The sequence below is a fragment of the Mesocricetus auratus genome, unplaced genomic scaffold (assembly GCF_017639785.1).
Source record: "Mesocricetus auratus isolate SY011 unplaced genomic scaffold, BCM_Maur_2.0 Super-Scaffold_100001, whole genome shotgun sequence".
In the NCBI taxonomy this organism is placed as follows: domain Eukaryota; kingdom Metazoa; phylum Chordata; class Mammalia; order Rodentia; family Cricetidae; genus Mesocricetus; species Mesocricetus auratus.
In genome coordinates, this window is record NW_024429187.1 from 9,457,108 (window position 1) to 9,482,061 (window position 24,954).

At 41.8% G+C, this 24,954-nt stretch overlaps 1 long non-coding RNA gene across 1 annotated transcript in view; it reads left to right on the forward strand.

Annotated features, from left to right (window-relative positions):
• Positions 1–252: 252 nt before the first annotated feature.
• LOC110341417 overlaps positions 253–24,954 on the forward strand; it is a 191,709-nt gene continuing 167,007 nt past the window's right edge. Inside the window, exon 1 of the long non-coding RNA XR_005876593.1 lies at positions 253–520. This is a non-coding gene — a long non-coding RNA (uncharacterized LOC110341417). The remainder of the gene's footprint in view (positions 521–24,954) is intronic.

Consider the following 24,954-nt stretch of genomic DNA (forward strand, 5'->3'; position numbering starts at 1 on the left):
AGGCTTCCAAATGGTCATTTCAGTGAATGAATAAACTAGATAAAGAACTCACAGGCTTTTAGTGATTAAATCATCATTATTATTTTGTGTAATGTCTTTTACTCTTTTCTGCTTCCAGGTTGATGTTTGAGAACATGTCATTTTTGAGGGAGATGCAACCCAGGGCTTTGTGTATGCTTGGGGAGAACTCAGCCCCCGCGCTGCAACCCAGCCCCTGCCCCTTGTCAGTACTTCTTGCTCTACCCTGACAAGGACATCATCTCTCCCTCAGTCTTCTCTTTGGATACAATCCAAGCGTTGGTTGTGGACTGGTATTTCTCAAGCATGGTGTCAACTTTGCTCTACCCTGACAAGGATGCCATCTCTCCCTCAGTCTTCTCTTTGGATACAATCCAAGCATTGGTTGTGGACTGGTATTTCTCAAGCATGGCGTCAACTGCAGTAGCTGTCTTCTCAGGGAGTCTCAATTGTCCTCATTGTTGCCACTTTCTTCCCAGGTTATACAGGACTCAGGAGGATCGTGAGTACTTTCCAGCAGTCCTCAGGCATGTTAGTGGACATCTATTTTCAGAGTTTCATTTTCAATCTGGTTTATTTGCTCTGAAGATGGAATGCTTTCCTACCCCATGACTTCCTGTGCAATCTCCCTTCCACATGAGAGAGAAAGGGCTATGTCCCTCATCATGAGGTGTTTAAAAGTAGAGCAGCTTAAATATAATAATCTTCTTATTGATAAGATCACATTTTAATCCCACCTTTTATGAAGTTAAGGTTGGTCTAATTGAGTTGTTGAATAGTAGTTGAAAATAATATTTGATGACTGATCTTTGCAATTTTGACATATAACTCAGGATCTGTTTAAGGAACTGGGTGATATTTCTTTGTGAAAAAGATTTGGTTTATTTTTAATATTGTGTGTGTGTGTGTGTGTGTGTGTGTGTGTGTGTATTCACTTGTGAATGCCATTGACCTCAGAGTCCAGAATAGGCCATTGGATCTCCTGGAGCTGGAGTTACAGGTAGTTTTGAACCACCTCACCTAGGTTCTGGGACCATATACAGGTCCTCTGGGAAAGCAGTGCCCATTCTTAATCGCTGAACTATCTCTCCAGTCCCATGAATAATACTTTTTGTAACAGAACTCTTGGGTACGTATATACATGGCATTTGTAAAATTGTCCAAGACAGTGGCATAGTGAGCATTGTCTAACAATTATGGAAATTAAATCATAACTTGATCACATGCAAAGATGGCTTCTATCAGTTTCTTCCATTCCTGTGCACACATGTGCCACTTCCTTTAGTCTTGACTGAGTTTGTATCTTGCTGTTGCCGCCAGAAAGGGGAAAACAGGAGGTATATGGTCTACAGAATTCTGGCAGCTTCTACTATGTCACCAAATCCCTGAGCTACGTGAGGTAAGGAAGTCCAGTTACTCCAAATCTAGTCTGCTTTGCTCATATTGGATATTGCAAGAAGATGAACAAAGTTTCCTTCTGCCTGGGATAGTTTCCATTCTGTGCTTGAGATTTTCATATTTAATTCAGAATAAATATAATGACTTTTTCAGGATCCAACATTGTTTCCTGAACTGACATTGAGGCCTTGCTTTTTAAATTTCCCAACCAAAATAATTTCCTCCTTGTTATGTGACTGCAAGCCTAATACTAGACAGATTAACTACATTCTTTCCATTGATTACATGTTTTCTTCTAACCAAGATTCCATGAGCTGGAAAAAAATGAATTTTTACCAACTAATTCACCAGCTGGTATTCAATGATCTGTTGGTCACATGTTATTCTGTAATAAGTTCTTTCATATTGATATATTTAATGATGGGGGAAAACTAGGCTAATTGAACCAAATAGTTATTTGTGCGTATGTGCAGGGAAATTAATGCTTCGTTTCTTTATTTTTACTAGTTATGCTGGGTGCTGAGGCTAGGGCCTTCTGCATGCTAGGCATGAGCTTTCTCCCCAAGCTGCTCTAGCCCCTGGACTCACTTCGGTATCACGAATGAGTATGGATTAGGGTAATGTTTAGTTAAAAACAGGGTGCAGATTAAAACAAGGTGGACGGTATAAAACGGGGCAAGGCCAGCCATCAGGTGACCTGGGTTTTTACGCTCCTTTTGTCTGTATGGAAGAATTTTTTGGGATAAGATCTTAGTAGTTGGGTGGGTGGCAGCACGGTTGAGTCCACAGTGACTCCCTCCTTTAGAGGTGAGCCATAACATATGCAACATTGGTCCCACTTCCGTATCAGCTGGGAAACACTTTTCCTTATTTGTTTGTGTTACTTGTAGTCACCCGATGTACAGGTGTCATCTGTCTTGCTATGAAACCGAGGCTCTATAGTAGTCTGAGTTACTCACAGTGGTATTTTAGAAGCTGTTGATTTGAAATTTGAACACTTTGTAAGATTATTAAGTACAGAGTGATGGGCAGGCTTCGGGACGGGAAAGTCTGCAGGTTTCCAGAGGCTCTGGGCGGGGCAGGGGAAGCTCTGCACAAGTGTCTGCATCAGCAAACCCTACAGTAGTTTGTGGGTTGGATGGAACCCAGGTCTTTAGTACCATAAATGGAAAAGATTCTCCAAGTATTCCTCAGGGAAGATTTCCTGACTACTAGGGACATGCAGAGGGTGGTGTCACTTTCAGGGAAGCAATTGAGAAAGAGGCATTTCCTTTGCTAAGGGACAAAGGCTTGGCTCATTTGTTTTCATGAATGGAAATGAAAAATGAGAGTCTCAAGTGCAGACGTGGTTTGCATGTTACAGTGCACAAACTTGTGACTACCCACAACCTGGGACTAAATTCCTTCTGAATTTGTTTTCTCTGTGTTTCAAAAGCTCATGAATGGGATTAACTCTCCTCTCCTCTCCTCTTTCTTCCCATCTCTTCTCTCTCTTTCTTCTCTGAAGGATTTTGTTACTATGCTAGACAATACTAGTAAGTAGTCAAGGATTAAAAAAAAACAGCCAAAGATGTTCTAATCACTGATGAGTTTATAATTTATTATGCAAATGAGGTGACTTTCCTTCCTGAATTTTAGTTTGAAAAATTTCAGGCATACAAAGACATCACAAAATAATAGAACAAATACCATTTATTGAATTACTCATATCCTAGTGAGTAGGGAAGAGGCTAGAAAGCCCATTTGGGCACCATCTGGAAGACATGGTAGCACTTATGTAGATGTGTGTACTTTGTCCCTCAGAAGGACAAGCTGAAAGACTTAGGGAGAAAATGTCATAATGCCTGCAACTTGATTTTACATGAATTTAAAATATATCTATCTTGGGCTAGCAAGATGGCTCACCAAGTAAAGTCACCATCAAGCCCTATGACCTGAGCTTAATTTCCAGAACACATGGTGACAGGAGAGAGCTGATTCCTGTAAATTGTCCTCTGACCTCCATATGAATACCAGGCACTGATCTTGGACATTATATATACACACACACACTCACACACATTCATACACATACACACACTATACATACACACTCACACACATTCATACACATACACACACACTATACACACACTCACACACATTCATACACACACACTCACACACATTCATACACACACACTCACACACATTCATACACATACACACACACTATACATACACACTCACACACATTCATACACATACACACACTATACATACACACACTCACACACATTCATACACATACACACACTATACACACCCACACTCACACACATTCACACACACACTATACACACATACTCACACACATTCATACACACACTCACACACATTCATACACACACTATACACACATACTCACACACATTCATACACATACACACACTATACATACACACACACTCACACACACATTCATACACATACACACACTATACACACACTATATACACACACTCACACACATTCATACACACACTCACACACACACTCACACACACACTCACACACATTCATACACATACACACACTATACACACATTCATACACACACACTCACACACATTCATACACATACACACACACTATACATACACACTCACACACATTCATACACATACACACACTATACATACACACACTCACACACATTCATACACATACACACACTATACACACCCACACTCACACACATTCACACACACACTATACACACATACTCACACACATTCATACACACACTCACACACATTCATACACATACACACACTATACACACACTATATACACACACTCACACACATTCATACACACACTCACACACACACTCACACACACACTCACACACATTCATACACATACACACACTATACACACCCACACTCACACACATTCACACACACACTATACACACATACTCACACACATTCATACACACACTCACACACATTCATACACACACTATACACACATACTCACACACATTCATACACATACACACACTATACATACACACACACTCACACACACATTCATACACATACACACACTATATACACACACTCACACACATTCATACACACACTCACACACACACTCACACACATTCATACACATACACACATTATACACACCCACACTCGCACACATTCACACACACACTATACACACATACTCACACACATTCATACACACACTCACACACATTCATACACATACACACACTATACACACCCACACTCACACACATTCACACACACACTATACACACATACTCACACACATTCATACACACACTCACACACATTCATACACACACACACTATATACACATACTCACACACATTCATACACATACACACACTATACATACACACACACTCACACACACACATTCATACACACACACACACACACAGGTTAAGAATGTTTGCTGCCCTTGTGGAAAACTTGAGTTCATATCCCAGTATCCATATCAGGCAGCTCACAAATGCCTGTACTCCAGTTCCAGAGATTCCATGCCTTCTTCTGCTCTCCGAGGGAGTGCCCACACAGTGCCCATACATCGACACCCATCAATAGAAATTTAAAAAATTAAGTTTTAAAAAGATAAAAGTCAAGAGTAAAGAACCAAAGCCACAGTCCATAACACACCCTTGGAACAATGGCGATCCCACCTATGGTGTTCTGTTCTCAAACTTGTGAGCTTGAATTTCTTCCTGCAGTCCTAGAGTATGGGTTAATACACACATGACTTCTGAACCACTAGGAATTAGGAAACCAAACTAACTCTGGGAACTTTAAATGTTAATAGAAGACACCCTTTTCTCAGGCCGAGCTTTTATTTGTCTTTTAGCCCCAGGCTGTCATTGGGGTGGGTACTCAATTAGGAGTTTGCCAACAGCTTGCTTTCAGGGCTTCACAGGATGTTACTGTAATGGGTATGTGAGTAATGAAGGAGCTTTGACTCAGGCAGGGCTGAAGCTTCAGTACTTGCCGTTTAGTCAAATGAATTAAAACACTGAGAGAAACAATTAAGAGGAAATAGTCTTCCCTACATTCAGCTCCTTTACCATATTATCTGCCTAAGAGCGGATCCTTTAAGGGCTCTTGCTCCTTATGTGTTTGAAGATGAGGCAGTCAATTCTCAAATACAAAACGGAAGACAGCACAGGGGGAGTACTCGTCCTGATGGCAGGGCATTGGGAAGTTTTAATACACAGAATGGTTGCTTGTCCATTGCTTCCATGTTGGCGAAGGGACAGGGAGTCAGGCCTTCCGAGAGCTAACATGAAATTCCACTCTGCATCAAGAAGAATCAATTTGTGTGCATCAAATAAAGCCATTTCAGTTCTCAACACCACAGGCATGCTTTGCAGATAGTTTTCAAAGATGAAACATGAAAGTTAAGATGCTAAGCAGAGGTCCAAGTTAGCATGGCCATTCTCTTTTTAAAAAAAAATTATTCTAGAATTGTGTGTGTGTGTGTGTGTGTGTGTGTGTGTGTGCTCGTGCACATATGTGTGCAGTTGCTCAAAAGGATATTGGATCTCTTGGAGCTGAAGTTACAGGTGGTTATGAGGCACGTGATGCAGGTAGTGAGAACAAGTGTTCTTCTGAGCTATTTCTTCAGCTCCCCAAGAATGGTTACTTCAAAATTACCCATCATCTATAAATTAAGGGCCATTGCCCATCAGTTATCATTTTAAGTATTTTATGAATGAACTTATATGTGGCATGAGGAGGCTGTAGAATGCAAATATGAGTTGAATGATATCACATACCTGTTGGTAGGCCACTTTTTTTTACATCATTAAGAAACAGCTTTAAGGTCAGTTCAGTGGTGGAGGGCTAGAGTTCCAGCCTTTGCCGCTGTAAAGAGCAAGGCTGCTGTCACATACTAGAATTCTGGAAAGAGTGAACGAAGCTGAGTGGTAAAATAAAGCAATACTGGATATCTAAGTTAGGATTTAAGGTGAGGTTTGATGTGCAGCATTTGCTGAATGTAGTAAATACCCTCTCAAGAAATGACTGACGCATGTAATCTTCAAGTTATTTGTACCCAGTCTGCGTAATGCTCTTCTTTACTTATGAAGGTGGTCAAAGATCAGTTCTTATTAACTTGCTTATTTTCGATGGTCATGCATGAAGGCAGACTACTTTTTAAAAAATATAATACTTTTAAGAACTTCATACATGCATACAATCTATTCTGATCATATTCACCCCTAGATGCAGGCCTGCCCCCACCTATCCCCTTCCAATTTCATGGCCTTCACATCATCTATAATCTGTCTGTCTGTCTGTCTGTCTGTCTGTCTGTCTGTCTATCTATCTATCTATCTATCTATCTATCTATCTCTATCAATTTTGTATAACCCAATGAGTCCAATTTGTGCTGCCCATATATATATACCAATGGGTAGGAGTCATCATTGGAATGTGGTTGATCTACTAGGTGCTGCATCTCTAAAGAAAAGTGACTCTGTGCCCCAGGAGCCATCGACTATAAACAGCGTCTCAGTTATGGGTAGAGACTGGACTCACAATGAAACACTGACGGCTTGATCATGCAGAGATTTTTGTGTAGGTAATTACAGATGCTATGAATGCGTGAATACATTTCTGTCACGATCATAGCATTCTTTTAAAATATAAGTCAGACTCTGCTACATTTGTAACACTGTGTTGCTGCAAAATTCCAGAACTCAGGGTATTTTTGTACCTTACCCCCAGGACTTCTCATTTCAAGAGAGACAGTGGAATACTGTCATATGGTGCCCAGGTATATGTTCAATTTGGGGTGCCTCCCAGTTGAAGGCTGAAGTATGTCAGTCAGACATCATTTCTTTTAAAATTTGGTTTTGCAGAGGCAGACTGATTTTCTGTATTCGATTGAGTTATTTCTGTACTCATGTCACACACATATTATTTTTTCTTGTATCAGTTCCCCCTCTATAGGAGCCATTTGTCTGTCTCCTTTAACTCACAAGAAACATATACTCATCCTCTTCCCCGGCTCTGAGTTAAATAAGCACATGGGCACAGGCTTCCTGTTAAATCAATCCCTTCAAGGCTGCCATCAGAAATGATACCAAGGCAGGATCTGATGAGTGACAGCAGGCTTGGGACAGATCTAGGGTCTGGCTCAGCTGCTTTCACAGGTTCATACTCTTAACTCTATATTCCAACTCCTGTAGCTTGTAAGCAGTGATGGAAACAGGAGTGATTTCTTTGCATTTGCAGAAATTACAGTTTAAAAATATATCTTTTCCTTCATATTTTTTGAAATGTAATGTTTGTTGACCTTAATGGTGTTTGATTGAAAACAATTCACTCAAACTATATTTTATTTAAAAAATACTTATTTACATGATCTTAGTAAAATATTTTCTTCTGACTGTATGAAAACAAATAGTTCTGAGAGGTTTTGGAACTAAATAAGCCATAAAACTCAACATACCATGTATCATTTCTCTCTCAAGAATTGAAATTGTGTGTGTGTGTGTGTGTGTATGTGTTGTATGTATGATGTTTTTAGTTGTTTTTGAACCTTATGGTATCCATTCGAGGATCTAGACATCTGTGACTCAGTGTAATTTATTCAGTTGTTAGGTAACCATCAGCTAGTTTATTTTTAAATATCTAACCCTGACCTGAATGAGGCGCCTGTTTGGCATTTTGTCTCATCTCTGAGCAGAGTGAAGCGTTTCTTCTGTAGCTGGGATGTGAGCTGCTCTGTTATTCGCTTGACTGTCATGAAACGCGAGGGTAGATTCTCGGCAAAGCTCCCCCTACTAAATACATTCATACAAAACATCTCAACTGAGGGAAGTAGGATCAGAACACAATGTTACGTTGCTTATTCCATCAAAGTCCCTGCTTTTCTCTGTATTCGTTACTTTTCTCATTGTTGTGACAAAAATCAGTGACAAAAGCCTCTTGGGAAGAAGGGCTTGTTTTGACTCAGAGTTCAGGGAAATAGTCCGCGGTGGAAGGGAAGGCATGGTGGCAGGAAGGAGTCAGGAAATCAGGGAGAGATGACGGGTGGGGCTCAGCTTGCTTCTCAGTTTTTGTTCAGTTCAGGACTCCAGCAATTGGGGTGGTGCTGCCCAATCAAAGGTGCATTTCTCTCCTGAGTTAGCTCTCTGGAGGCACCCCAAAGACACAGAGGGGCTGGAGAGAGGATGGCTCAGTATTAAAGAGCACTTGCTCTTGCAGAGGACCCGGATTCAGTTCCCAGCACCTACACGGTGGCTTACAACCCTCCATAACTCCAGCTTCTGGGGACTCAACACCCTCTTCTGACCTCCTCTGGCATCAGACATGCATGTGGTACACAGACATACAAGCCAGCAAACACGCATAAAAACAAATAAATTAAAAACAAAATCTAAAAGCATTAGCCTGTTTCCTAGGTGATAGCAAACCTCCTCGGCTTGGCCCTGAAGACTGACTGTCTCAACCACCCTAACATCTATTTTTGGCCAACAGAATTGAGTTCTGTCTATATTTAGAAGTCCGTCCATCACCTTAGTGAGAAAGGCTGTAGCTCCATCAGTGTATAAAAGAAGTGGATTTGCTGTTTTCTGCAAATTATTTCAGAAAGGAATGCATTTACTTCTGTTTCCTTGGATGGGGGATTGTTGTGAGTGCTTTTTTTTCCCTTTCCTTTTTTGATACAGTCTAATCTGTAACTGGGCAACAGCACTGAAAACATCTCACATATTAGTTTAAGAAATTATCTCCTGTTCCTGTAAAAGTGACTCAGTCTATTCCGTAGTGATACAGAGTCATAAACAGAATTGTAACTACCTTATTTATAAAGTTTGGTGGCTGAATGCAGGAAGACCCCAGACCATTTTGCTTCTACACAGAGGCCCAAATTATTGCAACAGCCTGCAGTTCATCTTCTGTGGAAAGAAGTGATGCCCAGCTCTGGAGTTTCACTGCCTTGAAAAGCAACATGTTAAAGGAGTGGGAATGGAATGGGGAAGAGAGTTAGCCCAGTGATAAGCCTGGTGGGTGCTGTGCATGGTGGAGTACTGGTACAGAAAACTTAACACCAGCCATGGGCATGGGTGTTAATGACCCAGGGAAACTTTGCAGACACAAGGCTGGCATCCCTGGTGAGTTTGGGTGTCAGCTACTCAGAGTTAGGCTCTTCCGTAACACAATCTCAAGTCACCAAGGGAGCTTCAAGTTTAAGTGGAGATGGTGTGACAAGCTTGTCTTATAACTAACTACACAGTAGGTGTCTAGACTTAGCCTAAGTTGGTTTTACTTTGATGTGTTTATTGTTTAATTACTCTGGGGGAATGATTTATTCTTTCAAAGAAGTGAGATTAATGGCATCCGGTGGCTTTATTGGCAATGTCATCAGAGATGTGAACCAAAGTCTCAAAATAGAACTGAGAAGACAGATTCTAGGCATAACTCAGTGAAAACTGGATACGGGAATTGTTACCACTTAAGGGCTTTGATGGTGTCTGTTAGTGCCCTTTTAAATTCTCAATTTTAAATGTGTGGTGCTAAGATGACTTCTGTAGGGTATGTGACACTGACATTTCAGCAATGGGTAAAAACCCAGCCTTTGGGATGTTTAGCCTGAAATGGTAAGCTTTTTTCATATCCTCTCTACATACAGCAGTATTTTTGGTGGGAAAACATTTCTATTTTCTTTTGGTTTAAACGTTTCTTGTGCGTTATATTATTTTAAATTAGTATGCAATTAATGGGTTTCCTGGTCACATTTCAAACATTCTTTGTCTTAGTTGATCCAGGATCATAGATATGTGTTTTTAATTTTAATCCTTTTATGTACTTATCGTGTGTGTGTGTGTGTGTGTGTGTGTGTGTGTGTGTGTATGTGTGTATGCCATGGCCCATGTGTAGAGTCTTAGGACAACTCATTGGCGTCTTTCTTTTACCATGTGGGTCCTGGGAATCCAGTTCAGGTCACTGAACTTGAAGCCATGGCCAGGTCTGGATCAGGTATTTTGACTACTGAGTTTTCTCTAAGCTCTGTGTGTTTTCATTCTGTCTAATCTCTATGGCATCTTTAGTGATGGTGTCCTTTATATACTCTGTCAGTGTATAGACATAAAGATTACCTGATCTTATATTATTCATATTGGTTTTGTGTGTTCTGTATCTGGTCAGAGTCCCATCTCTTGTTGTTGCAGTTATTTAAACAATTGTACTTTAGTTTTCTTCACAGCTCCGAGACCTTGTTTTGTAGTCTGAAATTCAGGTGTGGACACAGTCTACTTGTCCAGGACCGTCACTGTGAGCAGCAGACTCTCCTGCAATCTGTGTTCACTTGTGCCCTCTCCTTGAATCCAGCGTCTCTGCCTTTTCTTGTGAAAATGCCAGTCCCCTTGAGTGAGGCTTCCAATTTATGGTCTCATTTAACTTCACGAGTTAAGAAAGCACTGTTGCTAAATACAGATATATTCAGGGCTAGATTTTCCACCCATGGATTTGAGAGGATAGATGTAGTTAGGATCAGATACTTTCCATGTAGGATAGTGGGTTACAAGCTTGGTCTTCTGACTATAGGAGGCGAGGCGGAGCCTAAAGGGAGGACTTTAGGTCTTTGGAGGCCTGCCTTGTAGATAGTGGGGCTCTAATTCCTTCATTCTCTTGGGGCTGCCTGAGTCCCACCATGAGGCGAGTAAGTAATTTGCTCCAGGCTTGATGCACAGTCACAGGCTCAGAGTAAGAGAGCCAAATAACCACTGGACTGAAACATCAGAAACTTTGAGCTCCAATACTTACTCCGCCTTTAAGTTGATTCATTCAGGTGTTTTGTTTTGTTTGTTTATTTTTTTCAGTGACAGAAATCTGCTTAACACAAACAATTCCTCACACTGTGCGTTTGGTGGTCCGATGACATCACATATCTGAGAGTCTTCTACACGGGCACTTCAGCCCTTCAAAGGTTACAGATGGGAATGTACATATTCACAGAGTGGGCCTCGGAAAATATCAGATATGTTGTTGCACCTGTATTTAGTAAATACACATAAACAAGGGAGGTCTCATTTTTTTTTATTTTTGAGAATGAATCTCAGTAATATGGGGAAATGCGTTTGAGTGGGAGAAAATGTAAAAACATGAGAAATTTTATAACAGACGGTTGGTAAAGCAGCATGAAAACTCATTTCAATGATCAAGAGTCTAGGTGCTTGCAGAAAACACCGATCTAGCATTTGTGTTGATTTGCTTTTTTGTTGTGGAACATAACATGTAACCAGAAAACTTGATAAACAAGTATTTCATGTGAATAAATTTGTGTGGAACACAAGTGAGGTTAAGAAATAGAGCAAAGCTGACTCTCTGCCAGTTCTGAACCTAATCATAGCTCACCTCTGGGAATCCATTTCATTGCTTGGCATGAAGTATAAAGAGAAATTAACACCTATGCGTACACTTCTAGGCTACATTTCAGTATGACCGTTAAGAACCCAATTTCGTTTGATTGCCATCCTCATTTCATTTTCATGACCTTGAAGTCTTAAACACACGTGGGGCATATCTGCATTGTATGTGTTATGGCCACATTTGATAGGTTTGTTTTTGTTGCTATGTAGTATTTGCTCTAAGGATAAAATGTATTTTTTTATGTTCTATGTTGGAAGATGCTGGATATGTTGCCAGGCACAAACATACTTTTATTCTAGTATAAGTCTGTGTTAGTTTCTCTAGATGTGGAACTGTTGAGTGGGATGAAATATAAATCTTCAATTTTCTGCAAAATTTCAAGAAGTTCTCCAGCACTGCTTGGGAACTCCTATTGCAGCTTCCTGACTTAACATGTAGTGCACTGAGCTTTTAAATGCCTTAGTCTGATGAATATGTAACAGCTATGGAAATTTGCATGCCCCCTCTTACTAATGAGTTCAGCATAAGCATATGCGTATTTTCCATTTAGGCAACATTTCCTTTTATACTCTGCCAGTGAAAAATGTTTGCTCATTTTAAATTTCTCTCTCTCTTTATGGGTGTAGCTGGAGATTGAACCCAGAGACCTGTACATTCTAGGCAAGTAGTCTACGCCTCAGCTTTACAGTATATATATTTTTAAATATTCATTTTAATGCTTATTTATTTATATATCTGTTTGTTTACTTGTGTGTGTGTGTGTGTGTGTGTGTGTGTGTGTGTGTTTGTGTATTCAGATGCCTGTCGAGGTCAGAAGAGGGCACCAGACCCCATAGATCTGGAGTTATAAGCAGTTGTGAACTACCCAACAAGGGTGCTAGCAACTGAACCTGGGTGCTGAGTCATCTCTCCAGCCTCTTTAAAACAGTGTGTGTATGGGAGGAGTTTTAAGATTTGAGGTTCCCTTCTGCGTTTAGGTACTGTGGATATCTTTGTCTGTGGTGTCTGTTGTTTCTTTACAGTCCCTCAAGAAGGACGTGCATTGGGTCTGCGCATCACTCCCTTCTTGTTTATGATTTTACAAGAGCTTGTACGCTGCCTGAAGTTTTTGTTTTTAAAAGGTCGTTATTTGTTATTCATGTTAGTAAATTGTATTAAGTCTGATTTTAATTTGATCTCAAATTGATGTGTGATTTCCTTAGAATCAGTTAATTAAACAGCTGCTGTGACTTTATGGATTGGGCTTTGTGTAGCTGCTATTACATTTGCGGCCCGATTCCAAGCTCTCTATCAGGAGACTCACATAGTGATTTTTTTTTAATTATTTACTTGAGTTGTAATCCAGATATCTTTTGGGGGAAGCTAGTTTACTTTGTTCTTCCAAAGTATTTTGGCTAATAGTGACTTTTTGAGTTTTTGGATGTATTTCAGAGTTAGCTTGCCATACTCTCTAAAGTATAAGTACACTAAAATTTTGTTCAGCTATGTAGAATATACTCATCACCAGGGAACTAATAACTTTAAAATAGAGACACGGAAACCAACGATCACATTTTCTGTTTCTTTCTGTTAGGTCATTTTACATGTTTTGATTAGTTTTAGGTAATACATATTTTTGTGTGTTTCTTCATAGGCACTTTATATATTTCTATTATTACAAATGCATCACTTTTAATTAATTTATTTTTAAGGTTTATTTTTATTTTATGTTGGTGGATGTTTTGTACCATAAGTGAGCAGAGTTCACAGAGACCAGAAGAAGCCATTGGATTCTCTGGAACTGGAGCTACAGACGGTTGTGAGCTGCCATGCGGATGCTGGGAATCAAACCCAGGTCTTCTGGAAGAGCAGCCAGTGCTCTTAACACCGAGCCATTTCTCTAATCTCTTTAATTTTATTACTTAATTACTCAGTAGGAGCTTTTATATTGACTCCTGTTGTAGAATATTATTGTAAGGTGTGTTACTTTTGTTTATGCTCTGGAATATTTGTTTAATGATGTAAAGATGTGTTAGATTAAATAAAATTAACCTGTGGTCAGGAGGCTGCATCAGCAGCTAGCTGACAGGAAGTTGTAGGGAGGAGTCAGGTGGAGAAGGGTTTATAAGGAGAGCAAGAGAAAGCATGAGGACTTCTTGGGAGACGTGAAGAGGTGAGTTGCTTGCTGTTTTTAGTCTTTCTGGGGAGCAGGATTCTACCCCAAGCTTTGAATCTTGAGTTCTTTAGTGGGACAGAGATTTAAATAAGTTTTCTTAGTAGCTTTGAAAGAGTCAGTGCTGAAGGAAACAGAATTCTCTCAGGCTTGGCACTTGCGGTCTAGCCTTGGCACTTGCGGTCTAGCCTTGGTATTTGCGGTCTAGCCACTGCTAGTAGTGGTGGAATGGCAGTTGCTGAATAGGATAGTTGTATCATGAAAGGCAGCAGCAATTAAAACAGAAAACAGCATATCCCTATGCCTATGACGCACATAAAATCCTACTTATTAAGAACTTATTTGAAAGGGATAGGGCTGTGGTTCAGTGGTTATATGCTTGCCACATATGTACAAGACTCTGGGCTTGACTCCTAGACTCTCTGTTCTTTATTATTTTGTATGATACTCTGACTGGTAATAAAATACAACAGGAGTCATGCTTACAATGGTAGGGACTCTTCCACTGTGCCTGGTACACAGGACCGGATTTCACCGTTGATATCCCAGTCTATTACGTTTTATAGATATCCTTAAACCCAGGATTGAAAAGTGTATGTATGGACCACGGCCCAAATCAGAGCTGTCATAGGTTTGCAATGAAAGTGTTGTGAGAACACAGCCACATAGACGTTCTCTATAGCAGTCTTCATTACCAGTAGAGTGGTTGTCTTGTTGGACCACATAGAGGTCCTATGGAGGAACAGATCCCCAACACCCGCTTTGCCAGATTGAATTTTTCATCTATTTGTGTGTGTGTGTGGCTGCTTGTCTGTATGTACACCATGTACATTCAGTGTCCCCAGAGTCTGGAAGGAGATATCGGATGCCCTAGGTTTGGACTTGTTCAGGGTTGCGAGCTTCCTGACACTGGAGCCGAGCACATGTTCTTTGCAAGAGTAACACACGCATTGGAACCATAGAGCCACGTCTGTCTGCTTTTATTAAATACCTTTGACCACGCACAAATATTAGCTATTGAAGGATTTTCTCGCCTGTCCGGTATTCAAATAACACAACAATGTGGAGAGTCAAACTGCTTTTCTCATGTTAAACCGAGTTTGTACTCTCAAATGAGCTGTCATTTGTTAAAATGCAGTATCAGTGTTAGCTGTTGTTAGATTTAGCTTGCTGCTATTTGGTTGAGACAATTTCCCTCTTGATTTATAGTAAGATTGGCATGTGGTTGGTTTTCTTTTTTTTTTTTTGTACTCACTGTTCCTTTGTGTTTTGGTGTCAAAGGTGTGCCAGCTCTTCAAGTACGCATAAATTATAGGTGACTCACTAGCCAGTGGAACCATGGTGCCTGGAACTGGGTTATGGGAAGGGTTCCTAATGTTGACTCAGTTCCTTGCATGGCTGTAACCCTGTTCATGCTTCCTTTCTCATTCAGCCACGTTATTTTCTGGGAACTTGGCCACATGTCCTAAACTTACACGCATTGTTATAAGCTGTCCCCAATGTTCTCTTTGTCTTTATAACAGCTTCAGGAAGATCCCTGTCATTCCTAACATGAGTGGTATCTTCTCCCTCACTTGCCCATCAGTGTTTGGTGGCCTTGGCTCCGTGTGCTCTTAATCATAAAACTTCTCTGTTAGTACTTAGAAATTTTTCTTTTATTCAGGGTTGTTGACTTGGTATTATATAACTTTTTGGAATGAATGCTTAGCCAATTTTTTTTTAAAAAATCCAGTCTCTTTGTTTTAATATGTGTCTTTAAAGGTTAAATTTATTGAAGGCATGCAAGGACTCTGTTACGGTTATTATTTTTAGGGATTTATTTATTCTTATTTTATGTGTAATGAGTGTGTTGCCTGCACATATGTCTGTGTACCATGTGTGTACCTGATGCTGCCAGAGGCCAGAAGAAGGTGTTGAATCCCCTGGAAATGGGTTACAGACAGTTGTGAGCCATCTTGTGGGTGCTGGGAATTGAACCTGAGGCCTTGGCTAGAGTAAAAATGCTCATAACCAGTGATCCACCTCTCCTGCCCCTGAGTTATTTGTTTATCTATTTATCTCTCCATCTGTCTGTCTATCTATCCACCTACCTATTTATTTATTTATTGTTTTGTTTTGGTTTTTCGGGACAGGGTTTCTCTGTTATTTTGAAGGCTATCCTGGAACTTGCTCTGTAGACCAGGCTGGCTTTGAACTGACAGAGATCCGCCTGCCTCTGCCTCCCGAGTGTTGGGATTAAAGGCGTGTGACACCAATGCCCGGCCTGAGTTATTTATTTTTATTTATGTGTTTACGTGATAGTTGTATGCTCATATGAGTGCAGTGCCCAAGAAGACCAGAGGAAGGCACTGGTTTTCCCGGAGCTGGAATTACAGGCAGTTCTTAGATGCCTCATGTGTGCTGGGAACCTGGTCTTCTGCAAAACAGTACAGGTTCTTAAGTGCTGAGACAAATCTATTTCTACCACAAGTTGGGACCAAAAAAACCATAATTTATTACAAAATTTTTCTGCTTTTCCTTAAATACCGCTCTCTATTTTTTCTTTCTTGAATACCTTCCAGTCTTAGTCTGTTTTATTGCTGTGAAGAGACACCATGATCATGGCAGCTCATAAAGGAAAGCATTTAACTGGGAGTTTGCTTAGAGTTTCAGAGGGCTAGTCCATGATCACCATGGTGAGGAAGTTGTGGCAGCAGGCAGGCACGACACTGGAGCAGTACCTGAGAGTTACATCCTGATCTGGAGGCAGGAGGCAGAGAAAGGGGAGGGGAGATGAGTTGGAGAGGGAGAGAGGGAGGGAGACTGGGTGTGGCATAAGTTTTTTAAACCTCAAAGCCCACCCCTGGTGACACACCTCCTCCAACAAGGCCACACCTCCTAATCCTTCCTAAACAGTCCACCAACCGGGCACCAAACATTAAATACATGAGCCTCCGAGCCATTCTCTGCCCAGCCCCTGCCCTTCCTTTTATACTCACTTCCTGCTCTACTGTCCTCTTTCTCTGCTTCCTTTAGACAAGTGATCCCGCTGTTATTTCATCTTCTTAATCTGCAAAACGGGAATAAATATAGAACTTAACCTTACAGATTTTTTTTGCAAGCATCAGTTGAATGAACACATGGTAACTGCTTTAAAAAATGCTAGAACAGAGATCCACAGAATACTGAAGTTTTTTACCACCACTACCATCATCATCATTGTCATTGTCATCAACCTCCTCCCTCAGGTTAGGATTGCTCCACTGTCTCAACTTTTATCGTCTTCCTAAACTCTCTTCTGTACACATTCTCGTTCTGTTTTAACAGCAAGTGCAGCATCATCTATGTAATTCATAAACCCCAGCATTGGCAACCCTGCTACAGTGCTGTGGTCTCCTCTGATAGGTTCTTTTTCTTCAAATTATTTTACTTGCGTGTGCATATGTGTGGGCATGCACATGTACAATGTGTGTTGAGTCACAGGATAACTCTGTGGAGTTGGTTCTCTCCTTCCACCTTCATGTAGATTCTGGGGGACGAACTCAGGTTATCAGGCTTGCACAGCAAGTGCTTCTGTGTGCTCCGTCATCTTGTCAGCCCCTCCGATGGCGTCTAGCTGCTAACAGAGTCAGCAATGAGCAGCAGAGGCTGACTCAGATGTCAGCCCAGCAAGATTTCAATCTCCGGTTTTTGAATTATGTGCAAATAAAAAAGTAACTGGAATTTTACAAGTAAACATAATTATTATTACTGGAAGCTTCTAGATGTATTCTGAGCCACATACTGACTTTTCTTGGGTCTTTCTGTCTTCAGTGAGTTCTTACTCAGTTTCCAACTATTTTCTCATCCTGAAGGGTTTAATTTTAATCACCCCAAGTGTCTTTCTTTTCCATATTGTTGGTGGATATGCTTTTCTGGCATAATTAGCTTCCCTTTTGATCTTCTTTCAGTGTATGGGGAAAAAACATCTTAGGACACTGCTTTATTCTTCTTTGAAAGAACAGCCTGGCTTGCTCTCCACTCTGTACTCTTTCCATGAATTATGTACATGAAGCTGTGCATGTTTGAATGCCAAGAAGATAACCCAGAGCTTAGACATGGCAGCTTCTCGCCAGACTCCAAAGGTACTGTTTCAGGTAGACGCTTCTTGGTGTTCACTTTTGGCTTAAGTGTCCCCAAACTTCTGCCCAGCTATCTTCTAAAGCCTTCCAAGGTGAACAAAGGGCAGATGGGATAAGCCTTGCTTCACGGATTTGCACTTCGTTTAGAAATCGCTGAGAGCTGTGCCTGTCCAAGGCCAAAGGAACGTTCTATTGAAGAAGTTTAAGGCCGAGCCCCAGCAGTTCTCTTGGCACACCAAGCTCTCCCCCAAACCCTCAAATCATAATGAAAATGCGGCGTGGGGCTGGCACACATCTCCTCCATAGCCCTAACCCTATGAAGAATCTATTGTGACAATATATGTTTTTGGCAAACAACATGATTAGAAAACGTTTACATTGCGAGATGGTTAAGCCAAGCTAATTTACACACGCAAGACCCCCCCCCTACTTATTCTGAATTAAGAACACTTGAAATCTCCCAGGAATCTTCAAGCCTACCTACTGTTAGTAACTATAGTTAGCAAGATGGACAATTGATCTCTTAAGATGTTTTCTAACTGAAATGCTACAACTTTGGCTAACATCGCCCAGCCCCCAATCACCCCCTCACTTTGCTTCCCCCACAGTGAGTATAACTGTTTTTTTTATATACACATATGTGAGATCGTGTGGCATTTGTCTTTCAGTGACTGACTTGTTTTACTTGTTAAATGAAATTTGTGTAAGGTCATTGATGTGGGCTGAACTGCACCTGTCAAAACAGAACAGATGAGAACGGGGGCGCACATACTGGCATCTGCACCAGCAAGAAAGATGGAGTTGTTTGTCTGATTGTCTGTGAAATTAGGGGACAGATCTGTGATAGCCAAATTCCTGAGCAGGCCAGTTTTATTTGTATTTGCGTGCGTGCGTGCGTGCGCGCGCGCGTGCGTGCGTGTGTGTGTGTGTGTGTGTGTGTGTGTGTGTGTGTGTGTGTGAGTGAGTGTGCTCACATGTATGATACTGGAGGCCAGAAGACATCATGTGCCCTGGAACTTGGGTCACCAATAGTGTGAGCCTCCAGGTAGATGCTGATATTCTGACTCAGTTCTTTTACAGGAGCAGAGTGGGTGACTCTTGGAGCTGCACAGTAGCTCTCCTGGGCTAACTGAAGCATTACTCTCTGCCACTGACAGTCTCTTCTTTAACCTTGTCCCATTTCTTTTAGTCTGCTGGCCAGTCTGGCCTGTGTTCAGAAAAAAGCTCCAGAGCACTGAGCTTGGCAATGAGTTAGCGCCTCCCCAAGCTCTGTTACCCAGAACCTTTTTAGGATCTACTCATTGCTCAGGTTCTCATGGTGCAAGCTTCCTAGGCATCCCAAATAAAAGAGTTCTTTTCCTTATCCTCAGGCCTGCCCTCTTCCTACAGCAGTAACCTCTATTGGTACCCATGTGTAGGTTTTAGTATTAATTTTTTCCTTCCTTTTTTTATTTAAGTAAGAAACAAGCTTGTTTCACATGTCAATCACAGCTCCCTCCCCTATTCCCTATCCCTCCCCACAAGACCCCCCCCCAGTAGTTAATTATTTATGTCTCACAACTAGGATGGAATTACATAGCTTCTGTTGTTCATTTGCTTCTTGGCTGAGGCCAGGAGGGACAGAAGGGGTATCTCCATCTTAATGTTTAATCAACTAAATTATTTGTACATTCAGTATTATCTTTTCCTTACTAAATTGTAAAATTTAGAAGTGAGCCTTTTTTTGTCTAGTCTGATGTAGTACTAAATTAATATAAAGAACAGTTACTCAATACTGGCAACATATTTGAATTGTATAGTTAAATCTGCCTTTGTGGCCAAGTATCTGGTGGCTAGATGGCTGATACAACATAATCCAGGAACAAAAAGATTCTCAAGAGACTTGACTATACGTGTCCTCTTAGTTTATGGGATGTATTCCTGCACATGTGAAATGGGTGTGCTAAACTTTGAAACCGGGACCAATTTCATCCATCCATCCATCCATCCATCTATCCATTCATATATATTATATAATATGTAGTCTCATGTAGCCCAGACCAGCCTTGAACTCACTATGTAGCTGATGGTGGTTTTGACCTTCTAATTCTACTGTAACTGGAGTTCTTAATTGATCTAGATAATAAATATCAGGAGTCAGATATAGAGGAAAATGCTGAGAGATCAAAGAGAAGGAGCAAACCACCGCCAAACCTTACCTCCTTAGTGTCTCAGCAGATAGTAGAGGGAGTTCCTGTTTCTCCCTACTTATATCCTGTTTCTGCCCAGCTACCTCACTTCCTGTCTGTCTGTACAGACCTCCAGATCTCTATGGTTAACTAGTGACAAGCTCTGTTCTGACCTTCAAATAGGCTTTATTTGTACAAGCAAGATATCACCACATTCTACTGTCTTCATCTCCTAAATTCTGGGATTACTGGCATGCCCTGTACCATGCCTGGCTTGTTTGTTGTCACATTCTTGATAAATTAGTTCTCTACAAGAAAAATCACGAGTTGTGTTTCCCTTTCTTGATGTATACAAGTTCATATGCCACTTGAATAAGATCTTATGTTGCCCTACATTGGAACAACCATGCTATTTATTTCAACAGAAGGGGAATTAGAGAGCGACCAAATTAGAAAGGTCATTAAGAGCACAACTGAGCAAGATAATAGTTTGCAGCCGTGTATTCGTGGGAGGCGTAAGGGGGCAGAAGTGGGAAGCAGAGAGAGGGCATTGAGAAAGGAAGGAGAGAAGGGGGTAAGAGGAGGGAGAGGAAGAACCCAGAGTTCTGTATGAGACAGCTTGCACTGGAGGGCATCGGTGTTGCAGTGTCTGACGTGAAGACATTTGACATTACCTGTTTGACACTGGCTACATCCCTCTGGGACCCTGGGTTCATCTCTTTGGGTCTTAGTTTCTTCTCTTTGTGTCTGTCTGATAGGACTAAACATCCTTATAGACACTTTCTTGCTCTGTGGCTCTCTGATTCTTATTTACTCCGTGATGAAGATTGTCATGATAGGAAAAAATGATGCAGAGAAGAAGCATGGATGGCAGAGATGACAGGGCAGACACATGGGCGGCAGGGAGCTGTGTGGCTCCTATCTTCCTCCCCAACTTCCCTTACTTAATTATTGTTATTTCGTAACCGAGGAAAGCAAGGCACAAATGAGGTATGGTGACGTAAGTTACTGTAGCTTGTGGGAACCAGAGTTGCCTTTCAGACCCAGGAAACCCCTGAGACCAGAGTTCACACATTTTAATTCACTCCACACTTCCTAATTGCAACCCCCACATCAAAGACAGAAACTTACTGGACTGTAGCAGCGATAATCAGTCACCCTAGACATATTTAGGCTAGCACATCCCGTGTTAGTTTTTGCTTTCTCAGTGGCTGCCACACTTGGTGTCACTGTTTTCTTACAGACCCTCCAAGGCTGACTAACACTGAAAAGAGAGTCCTGTTCCCTGTTCAGCTGCAAACCCGACAAAGAGAAGAAAGCTGGGTTCTCCAGAGCAGGCAAAGACAGCTGAGTCCTCCTCACACTGACTTCACAAGGGGGAAGAATTCCCCCCAGATCCCACCTCTTTAAAATCCTTTATTCTCTGGTTTTCTAACCATCCCAATCAAACAACAAAGCACCATCGCCACCCACAAGTGCAAAAAGTAATGCCATTAAAATAATTCCAAGTAGGTTTTGCCATTGAGAGACCTCAAACCCGAGTGCTATGTTGTTCTCCAACTGCAGGGGGCAGCACCTCATTAACGAAACAAGTGACAGGGCCTCCTGCCATTGTTTTTGTCTCTTTCAGAGTGCTAACAAGGTCACCTCTTTCCTTAAGTTTGGCTTCTGTGGAGGAAGTACCTACAGGTTGATAAAGGCATGGGATCGGCGTCTGTTGCTGATTTAGTCACGCATAATTGAGTTCCTTGCTCTTATTCCAGCATAGTCCATGCAGTTCTTGCACTTATTATGCCTAGAGTTTAAAAGCTTACATCTGGGAGGAAACATGCGGTGCGGCACTCCTTTTGATTATAGCCGAGTGGTGAAGTGGTTAGCTTGCCTACCCTCGTAGCTCAGGCGGTGCGGCTCCCTGGCTTTCCTGTGGCTGCTTCTGTGCCTTCCATACAGCACCCAGGTGACATTGGGGTCCCAGACCTTCCAACAGTCGCTGTTTTCCCTCTCCACAGCCGAACGCACGTTTCTTCTACATTCCCTTTGACTTCCTTTCTGTCCATTTTTTCTTCGGAAGAGTAACAGGGGGACTAAGGCTGGTGCCTCGAGGGGCATTCGGGTGCCTTAAGCCCCGGCGATGACATGTCTGGAGGGCTTTGCATCTCAGACGCCTGGGAGGAGGGATGCTCACTGACGGATGTCCTGAGCTAAGAGCTAGGCCCTCGCCAAACCTCAGGGCATGGCTGCTCTCTTGTCAGAGTGCGTTAGACGTCATTCTCCAGCCCGCTGTCCAAGACCCCGCTGTCCCCTCTACCCCAGCTTCATTTTACAGCTTATTTACACATGTATGGTGATTTGCACTATTGTAAGAATTAGAATTAGTACCTAACGACAGACTCATACTTTCCTGGGCCCCAATTGCTCTTTTAAAAAATCTGCATTTGTTTCTTAAAGAAAAATCTTGTATTTCATCTTTCAAAATTTTAGAATATTCATGGTGTGTGACTTTTCCCTAAGGAGACAAGAGCAAATATCAGTTCACCCCGAATAGGGCACTGACCGACCACAGACCAAAGGAAAGAGTCCAAGTCTAGCTTGGTGAGCCAATGAATCTACTAGGTGAGGGAGCTACAGCAGCATAGGTAGCTGAAAGACTGTGGCATCACTGAAAAGCCCGCCCAGCACGGGGGCCCAGCATAAATGTGCATCCCAGCTGCTCCCGGTCCGACTCGCAGGCAGCTCCACTTAAGAGTCTCTTCTCCCCAGCGATTGTTGCTGCTTATGCATCCTTGAGAAGAGGCCTGGGGAATCTCTGAACTTTCAGAGCCCTGCACGTTTCCTAAGTTTCCTTAAGGGCCTTTCCCCTCCCTCTAGGTGGGATGTCCTCCATGAAAAGAAAACAGCCGTGTGCCAATGCCAGCGCATAATCTTTTCCCCCTGTAATATCTGGAGCATATGTTTTGTCAGTCTTCTTCTGATGCTCGCTCTGTGTATCTGTGTGCATGCATGTGGAGGTCAGAGGAGTCTCCACATGAGCACACACAGATGTTTATTATTTATTTATTTGTGTGTGTTTGTGTGTGTGTGTACACATGTGTGGTATGTTATACCCACAGAGGTAGAGGACAGCTTGCAGGAGTCAGTTCTGTTTCGAGCATGTTGTTTTTTAGGGCTAAGACTCGGGTTGTCAGGCTTGGCCACAAGCATCCTTACCTTCTGAGCCGTCTCTCTCGTCTTCCACCTTACGTTTTGAGGCAGAATCCCTCCTTGAAGTTGGAGCTTACGGACCGGCCAGGCTAGCTGGTCAGCAAATGTGTTTGCCCGACCCCAGGGACTGGTGTGGCAGGTGTGTGCTGAGTTAGAGCCAGCTCAGGTCCTCATGATGGTGCTGTGAGCGGGGAGGGGTGAGGGGAGGCTACCGATGCTTTTCAGTGCACGGATTCTAGCTCCTCTGAAACCGTGACCTGTCCCAGGACGCACTCAGGCTGGCTCTGCTCTGGACTACACGGTGGCCCTGCACAGAGGGACAGGCATCTCCAGCCTTTGACATCTCTCCGTCCTTCTCGTCACCACATCCCAACCTATTTTGTGGCTGCTGTGGTTGATCATGTTTTAGGATGGTGGAGCAGGGTTTGCTGGAGGCCCACGCATGCTGACTGATGATGGTAGGCAAATGGTTCCACAGGGTACCTTTGGCCATCTTGCTCTCTTCTGTATTAAAAAAAATACCTGGGACCGTAAAAGTAAATATTAAAAAGCTGGGCTAGCTGCCTCTAAATAAAATTTGGATTTGGTGTTAAGTAGTAGGAAAAATAACTGCTGGAACCTTAAACTCAGTGTGTTTAGAGCTCTGATGTGGGACTTATGCAGCTGAGCCTGCAATAATACCCTGGCCTTTGAGTTCTTGATTTTACACCTTTCTTTCTATTTCATGTGCTTTGCATGGAGAGACAGTGTATGTGACATAACCCTGACTAAATTCAGCCACAAAATCATTTTAGATCCCCAAGTTTCTCTCCACCTCTTTGTAATTGACCCCTCATCTGCCGCTTTTGCTTCACATATTTCAAACTCAGTATTATGTTCATAGATTCATACTTGTTATATCTTTTTGGAAATTTTTCAAAGACATTTTTTACAACTAAAATATCTTTACATGTAAAGAGTTACTGTACTGCTCAGCATAAGGTCTCATTTATTTTTTTCTTCTCTAAAAGTCAATTACTTTTACAATTTTATGCACTCATAATACTCTTTGATCAACATTCTTTCCAGTATCCCTTGCCTGTCCCAGGAAATCCCTTCTTCCCAGGTGTCCGGCCCACCCCCTCCCCCAATTTGTCACTACAAGGTTATTTTCTTGACTAGGGACAATGTTCCAGCGTCTACTCCACAGAAGAATATGACCCTTTCTTCCAGAAACCTTTAATCATCCATAGCTTTGCTGGGAGGGGGAGGGTCTAACGAGCCCCTCCCTGACCCATGATTAATTTGATATAATTTTATGAGAGTTGATAATACACATTGCCTTCAAGTCTTAACTGATAGGAATGAATACTCTAGCCTTCATAATCTGGACTTTTTTTTTGCATACTATATATTTTTCTCCTCACTTCAACTTAACCTACTTTGTAGTAAAGCTTGTCTCTCTTAAGCAGCGTGTATTTGTTCTCATTATTTATTTGCAACTGCT